The sequence below is a fragment of the Copidosoma floridanum genome, unplaced genomic scaffold (genome assembly GCF_036245765.1).
Source record: "Copidosoma floridanum isolate Cflo_tuat_1 unplaced genomic scaffold, Cflo_Japanese_pri ptg000001l, whole genome shotgun sequence".
In the NCBI taxonomy this organism is placed as follows: Eukaryota; Metazoa; Arthropoda; class Insecta; order Hymenoptera; family Encyrtidae; genus Copidosoma; species Copidosoma floridanum.
The window spans coordinates 13,820,015-13,827,934 of record NW_028321878.1 but is presented as its reverse complement, the minus strand read 5'-3'; positions in this window follow the sequence as shown (position 1 = coordinate 13,827,934).

Here is a 7,920-nt window from a genome sequence, read left to right as displayed (position 1 = left end):
CATGAACCTTGGCTATTGATAAAACTCGTGACTTGAATTCAATGCAATGAGTGAAAAAAATCAAAGGTGACAGAATCTACTGAAACTTGCAGAAATATTTTCGAATACAATCAAAAAATTGTAGCCGAGTTAAAATGTAAAACTGTGAACGCTCGTTTTGACGCGATGAATTAGCCAGGGTTTATAGATTCGTAGTGAAAGTGCAAGAGAGTGAAAAAAAAAAAAAAAATAGAAAAGCCGGCTTCTTTCCATTCATCGGAAGAAGAAAATCGCCCTTCAGTCTAGTCTCTGGCACCCATACACACTCGATCCCCAAATGTATTGTCATCGCAACGCGCTCGAACGCGTGCATTATCTGTTGCTGCTTTCGGCGACGTTATAAATCTCCTTCTGTCTCTCTCCCTCAGAAATATCTCGCGTTCCCTATCTTTTTCTTTCTCTCTTCACGAATACGTGTGCCCGCGACCCAGAAAAAAAGGACACGAAAGAAACAAAGCGGGTCGAGGGAAGGCACTGTGTCACGCGTTCAGCTTTGACGCCCTTTCCCCCTCCGTCGTCTGGAAAACCACGTGCTCCAACCCCTCCCCCCTGTGCGCTACCTACTGTGTCTGTCTTCTCATTCATACGTATACACATCTCAATGTCGCGTGTCGCGCCGCGAATTTGCGATGCATAATTCATCGCGTGGCTCTTCGGTCTCGCGCGCGAAACTCGTTCCGATGATGGTAAAGTGGCTGATTATCGCACCCCACTCGTGCGTGTCGCGATATGAAGAGTCAATCCCCTGGGGGGGTCTGCTGCGTCGTTTCCGGATCTTGGCAAATCATTTTTTTTTCCCCGCAGGGTGTTGCCTACGCTCAATGGCTGGTTTGCTTCCTTACGGGCGTTTCAGGGGCCTTTTTTGGCTTTGATCTCTCAGCCGAGGGAGCGCTCGATGGTCTTGGGGATACTTTATATTACTTGTAGTGAATATTTATGAGAATTATTCATCTGTTGTGTTATGTAATTATCAAGGGTCCTGACTGTTAACGTTATATTACGAGCTTTATTCTGTTTAATAGCAGTATAGCGACTGAAAATGAGCTTTTAATTACAAATGAGAGATCTTGCTTTAATTTTCCACACATGTGTTTGAAATGTCTAAGTGAATGTTCATTTATATCGATTGATTCACATTTTTTGGTGTCCCGTCAAAAATAATGATATCTAAGAGTGCAGTAAATTTACGATTTCGCAGGTATATAATTTTTTCATCGGTGGTTGAACAAGATATTTTATGCAACGACATAGATGAACATATAAAAATAGGTGCGATCTTTCAAAGACTAAGATGTATAGTCATATTTTTAGTTATGAAAAGGTTTCCTAATTTAGAGATGCATTGGTTGAAAAACTATAAAAAATGATCAGAATAATGAAATAAATAATTTTTGAGACTCGTAAACTTAGAAAAAGTGGAATCACAGAAAACGAAAGGGTAAAAGGCTGGAATAAGAGAGCAAAAAGGGTAGAGATAAATGTAATGAAAAGTACATCGGAATAAGACGTGTAAGATACAACAGAAGTAAATAGCCATAACATCAGAGACTCAAACTCGACTGCAGTATCGTAGTCACGTGTGTAGCTATAGGGACTGACTTGGAGACATATATATTGGCCCAGTTGTGTAGAGCCTAGGCATCGTGATTGAGACTTAAATAATAAGGGTAGAAAGTTAGTGAAATAAAAAAAATTTGTAATAAACTCAAAAAAAACTTACAATCAAAGATCTGGATTACAAAACGTGAATTGTAAAAATAGCAACACAAAAGAGGTACAAAAAAAATGTAGAAATAGGAATATCTATGTATACATGATTCTTAAAGTATTAACATTGATTATAAAAATTTGCATAGCGCATAATTCCATTGTGCACTTAGCTAATCAAAATTAATGCATTAAAAAAAATTTTTTTTTACACATCAGAGCATTGTATACTGAACGAAACTAATGCATGAAGAGAGGATAAGAGAATAATAGACCCCTTGAAAGCAATCACAGTGAATGTGTAAAACAAAGGAATAACAAACGAGGGGCAGTGAGAGAAAAATAAATCGAAGAGGAGGATGAGTCGATTGAACCAGAAGCCGAGTCGAGATCCTTACATATGTAAAGTACTGAAAGAGAGATTAAGTCACGGGGAGACGGTACAAGTGAAGGAGAAAGAAAACACGGTGAAAGGCAATACGTACTGTGGCGCCTAAAGGCTCGGGGAAGGGAGAATAGTGAGATGGAAGGAGGAGGAGGAGGTGAAGGCAGACCGACGACAAGCGAACACACTTCCGTCTAGAAATCGCACTTGTTCCTTTTAACATAGATCGAGAGATCGGGGAAACGAGCAAATGATGAAGATACGTTTAAGAATAGACGTATCAATCCTCACGTTAAGATGCGCTTGTGTTGCGGTATGTGTGTTACGTTTTATTTTATTATTTTTTTTTTTATAAAAATTTAAGTGTAAAAATAAAAGTTTATCGTTTACTTAAAACGAACTACATCATTTAATATGTCTTGAGAAAGTTTTCGAAATAGGTATCCTTAATCATTATTACTATCCTGAAATTCATCTGAACCTAAAAATAAACGAAATTCACTTGAATATGAAAATACCAACAATTGTTGTTTTGCATATGGCCTTAAAAATTATGAATCATTGTAAAATAAATAATTAATCCATCTCTTGCTCTGTCACAGGAGTGGGAAGAGTTAAAAAAATATGTTTGAGCTAATTAAAAGCTAACCAATAAAAAACTGGTTACATATATTATTGTAGATCGCCTCCACTTACTCTTGCATCACAAAAATTGAAGGTCCTGACTCTAGTAAGTCCCAACTATTCAAACTATTAAAATACCTCATCTGTTAAACTGTTGTACGCAAGAGTCGTTATGGTTCTACTATGGTCTGAAAATGAGCTTATCACCCTAAAGTGGCCATAAGATACAATGCAATGAATTTCGTGTCCTTGACAATTAAAGAACCTAATACATAAAAAGGAAGTTTGAAAGACAAATCAGACAAACGAGCGGAAAAATAGAAGTAAACTGGCACTTAAAGTCAGTAAAAGGTTGGGCTAAAGAGAGGGGGATGCGAGGAAGGGGATCAAAACAAAGGGCGAGGGTATTATGGCTAGAACGTCTGGTGGGCCGAGTGGTAAAAAGGAAAGTGAGAGAGATATAATCATCGGGTCACTGCAACACACCGTCCCCGGGGAGGCAATAAAACCTGCCAGCAGCCGGAGAACGACGGAATGAGAGAGAGAACAAGAGTTCACCGTTAAGTGGTCCAGTTCCCGTGGCTCCGTGTAACGCGCAGGATGGTTAAAAAAAAAGGGAGGAAGGGTCGGGGGAGGAACTTTAACGAGGCGTTCCTGCCTTTTTCACTATCACCACTACCAGCAGCAACAGTGTCGGCGCGCTCAGCTGCTCTCACTCAGCCCTCCTCTCTTTTTTTTTTTTTTTTTTTTCCCTTTCCTAAACGGGCCGATGTAAAGCGCCGGTGGCTCGCGTAAATAGTGGTGCAAACACCGGCCACGAGCTTTCATTCACAAAAAGCATAGGAGGAGAGAGAGAGAGAGAGCGCGCGTCAGCTCGGTCAACTCGACCGTGCGTAAATGGAGAAAAGTACTTTTCAACGGCGACTCGGCTGGTTTTATGACCGGGTCAGGGTTAAAGAGATGGCAGTGAGCGTGGAAAGCTCGCCCGCTACCGCCTATGCCCCTCCCCCCTCCCGTGCTATCCCTTACAGACTAGATTCACTGAAACTCACCCTCCATCCCCGTGCTCTCGTTTCCCGCGCACTTCCTTGCCTCCGAAATGCGGCAACTGGACAACTCCTTTAACTCTTGCACGTGTTCCCTACTCCTTTTCTTTTAATCTCGTTTCTCTTACTTTGCTCCTTTTGTCTTTACCGTTTGCTCTACATTCTTCATTTTTTCATCCAATAGCGCAAATCAGAATTTTCGCTGGTACTTCAGATGAACGGTATCACTGGGACCACGTATATTTTTCAAACAATTGGAAAGCAAGTACTAAGAATCTTTGTGCTAAAAAAGAATAATGAAACCTAAGAAGGGATGAGCTTTTGTATTACCAGCCTCTGAATACGACTTCATATTGAATAATTTTCAAAATAATAACATAGTAATGTATACAGCATGATAGGTATAAGTCGAGTGGTCGGCAATAGAATACATTTACAAAATAACTATTTTGCAGTATGTACACATTGAAGTATCAGAAATGAACAAACGGGTTCTTAAAAAATACAGATACATAATAAACATTTGTGTTGCCGTGGAAAGTAAATAAATACATAAATTTTAATTATGTCTTTATGTAAATCAACAGGAAATTTTTTATGATCATATGTTCATCTATTGAACTGTGAAGCAAAGAAACTCCTTGTTAATTTATACAAAAAAAGAAACCAATTTGTTTGTTAATTTATTATTGTGATAATTAATTTTCTTCATTCTTTTTTAATTACATTTTGTTTAAATAAAATGAATTCTGTTAAAGTGTAGAATTAAATATAGTGAAAAGAATAATACTTTGCGACTGTTGGAAAGGCTAAGAGCCGACGATTTCATTTATGAAAGTTCAAAATATCTTCAGCATTCACTTGTCTACATTTTCGATTCTCCATGACTACAATTTTCGTGTGTCTAATTTTATTTTTATTTAAAAATTTTTAACAAAAAATTTCATAGTGAAAGTCATGATGTTTTAGTATCGACGGATGAAAAAAGGGTTTTTTAATTCCTCAAAAAAAAAAAAATGAATTGATTTTTTGTAAAAATCCAAAAAAAGATTGTTCGTAACCGAAGTAATAATATTTTGTTTTTTGTTTGAAAAATACACAGAATACGTATTTTACAAAGTTCTCTATCGTAATGTTTATCAAATTAAAAACTACTTATAAAAATTGTTTTTATTACGTTAATGTAATATTATTTTATAATTCATGATTCTATTACGAACTTAAAATACACAATATTTGTCCGAAAATTTCAAGTGACGTTTTTATTAAAAAATTTAAAAAAATAATTTTTTCATCCTAAAAAAATTAAGACTAGTGCAATGTTTTTCGTTTGAAAATACCACGGTATAATATGTTTCTTAAAAAAAAATTTTTAAATTTGTTTCCCGTGAAAAAATACTTAAGAAATTATTTACAACAGTGCACCACCTAATCAGCAAATCAGAACAAAACAAATCCAACTGCATTCGTATCAATATTTTCAACAATCGATTTGTTCAATCAACTAGTTAATCAACCGAATTGTGATTTCTAGAAGTGCAATATAGCGTTGAACTAGTCCTAAAAACTTGATTAGCTTTCGTTTAGTGCTCCCAAAAATTAATAGCGAGGCTTGTGGCATAGTAAACTTCACCTGAATGCGATCAAGAATCAGATTCATTATAAAAAATACGGTTTGACGCTTAACATATCAACGCATGTTTATACAGTTGACATCAGTTGAAAAAAAAAAAAAAAAAAAAAAAAAAAACGGTAACGAAGCTTTGGCTTTCGAGCAGAGCTCGAATTTTAAATATCTTTATCGCGGCCTCCGAGTGATAAGAGTTTCTTATCGCCGTAAAGACTAAACAAGATAAGAGAAAGCAGAGCTCTCATGCAGAAACCCATTTTCAACTGCTCTTGTCACCCTCGATTTTTTTTCTTCTTTATGCTGCTTTTTATTGCAGCTACCTGATTTTCCTAGCTGTGACTTTGAAGTAAGCAAAAAAAAGTAAGGAAAACCAGACGAGAGAATCATGGTATGTCCTTGGTGGAGGCCACTGCACCACTCCGAGTGAGAAAGAAATTAATATTGTTACGCAAGAGCTGAGCATTACTTATACCATTGGTTTGGTAACTTTGTAAACGAGTCTAAAAATGAGTTGCTTGTAGCTCGTTTGCCATACTCCAAATTGTGTTTCATAGTCGTTGATATTTGCACGTAATGATACACCTTTACATTTTTTATTGTTGGGCTGATAAAAGATTGCGAAATGTATGATCTAACAAGTGGGTTTTGGAAACTAAATATGTAGACTCTTAAGCATCCAGATTTTAAAAATTGTTTTATTAATATTAACAAGCATAAATGTGTTGTGAAAAGCATTTGTACAAATAATTTATGATATTTACATTGAATCTTTCACTTTTACAAAGTAGTTTACATAAATATAGTACATAATTATAATTATATAAATAAAACAAAATTATTTGTATGACCAGATATATTTAAATAAAATTTATAAGTTAAATACATAGTTGTGTAATTTTAAGTTTATTATCTCTTCGGAATACTTTCAATATTGATAGATCAGAAGACTATTGACAAGAGTGTTTGTACGTATCAGAAAACGGTCTGTTAAATGTGATTATTTCAACAATTAATACAGCTGATTTCCTGAATAAGATGGAACTCAAATATTCTTAATCATTTTATATAATAGTTGATTAGTAGGTTTGTGAAATTGATCCTCCACCAATCGTCAAAGTTGAACAGTATTGAATGCGAAAGTATGTGAGACTACAGCGTTCAATATACATTTATTTTTTCTACTCAACACGACCGAGAAGTGAGGGACACGGCCTTGGCATCCAAGCCTGTAGAATATTGTTATTTTAACACTACGTCAAAACCCCCAAGAAATAGGCTTTCCAAAGCGGGTTTATCCCACTGGAATTTTTTTCCTCTTTGATTGCAGGCATATATCAATGCAATGGTTCTCTGTGCACACTTTTAAATAAAATTTTTATTAAATAATTGACAATTTTATCAATACTGCTTTTAAAATAAAATACATGTACCTAGAGTTTTACGATTAATAGACTCGAAACATCTAATGTAATTGGTACTACGTAAATCATTTAATAATACTACAATTAGATTTCTTATCTCATCACTGTTTACATTAGTCCGCTCATAATGACACGCACGACGATTCCCACGGTGAATCACTATTTTTTTTTTTACAAACTTGCCCATAAATCTTTAACCTTTATGGGCTCGAGAAACCTAATTAATCTCAAGCTGAGGTGGGTATACCTGTCTTTATCTTGAGCACGCGCTGGGGCCCTTGTTATTGGCTGATAAGCTCGTATTTTGTTTCTTTTAATCCTTGTCTCCGTGTTGTTACATACGTGTGTGCTGGCATTAGGTAGATATTTCTTTGGTATCTTGTCGTAGCTGGTAAAACAGATGTTCGTTAATCTCATAGGTTTACATGCTTTCTTCAAACTTTCGTATATTTCGAATTAACGTTGTTACCTTTGCATCAAACAACACAATTATGATCATAGTAAATACTTTATGTATATATGCTTAAGAGGAAGATTGTGTTGTAAAATCCATTGATTGTTTGATTTTAACTGGTATCATTTTATTTTCATTGTATTATGTATGAACCACTTGTTTACATGAAGTATTATTATCCAATAACGCTGTGTAAAAAGTCGATATCAATGCTTATGCTACATTGTAGAAAGGAGTTAAATAAGGAAAGATTACAACTATTGTTGCATAAAAACCCAGTAATGTGATCGTTGATTGAAGATATATTAAAAATAAGATTAAAAGGGTTTTCTTAACGAATGTATGTCTGACTGTTAGTAACAATCCATTTTTTTCACTTCGTTTTAGCTTTACTTGATACTGATTGGCAAACCGTCAACAATTAAACTTCATCGTTACTATAATACGCCTACAATTAGTTTTATGAGTATATGAAGCAGCTAATGCTGCATCGTTCATTAGCGACAGAATCACCTGTTCTACATTATTTCTATAAACATTTTTTAGCCATTTTAACCTCAAAGAAAACAAAAGGTTATGCGCTATTTACGAAGCTATTTAAAATTAGTAGGCAA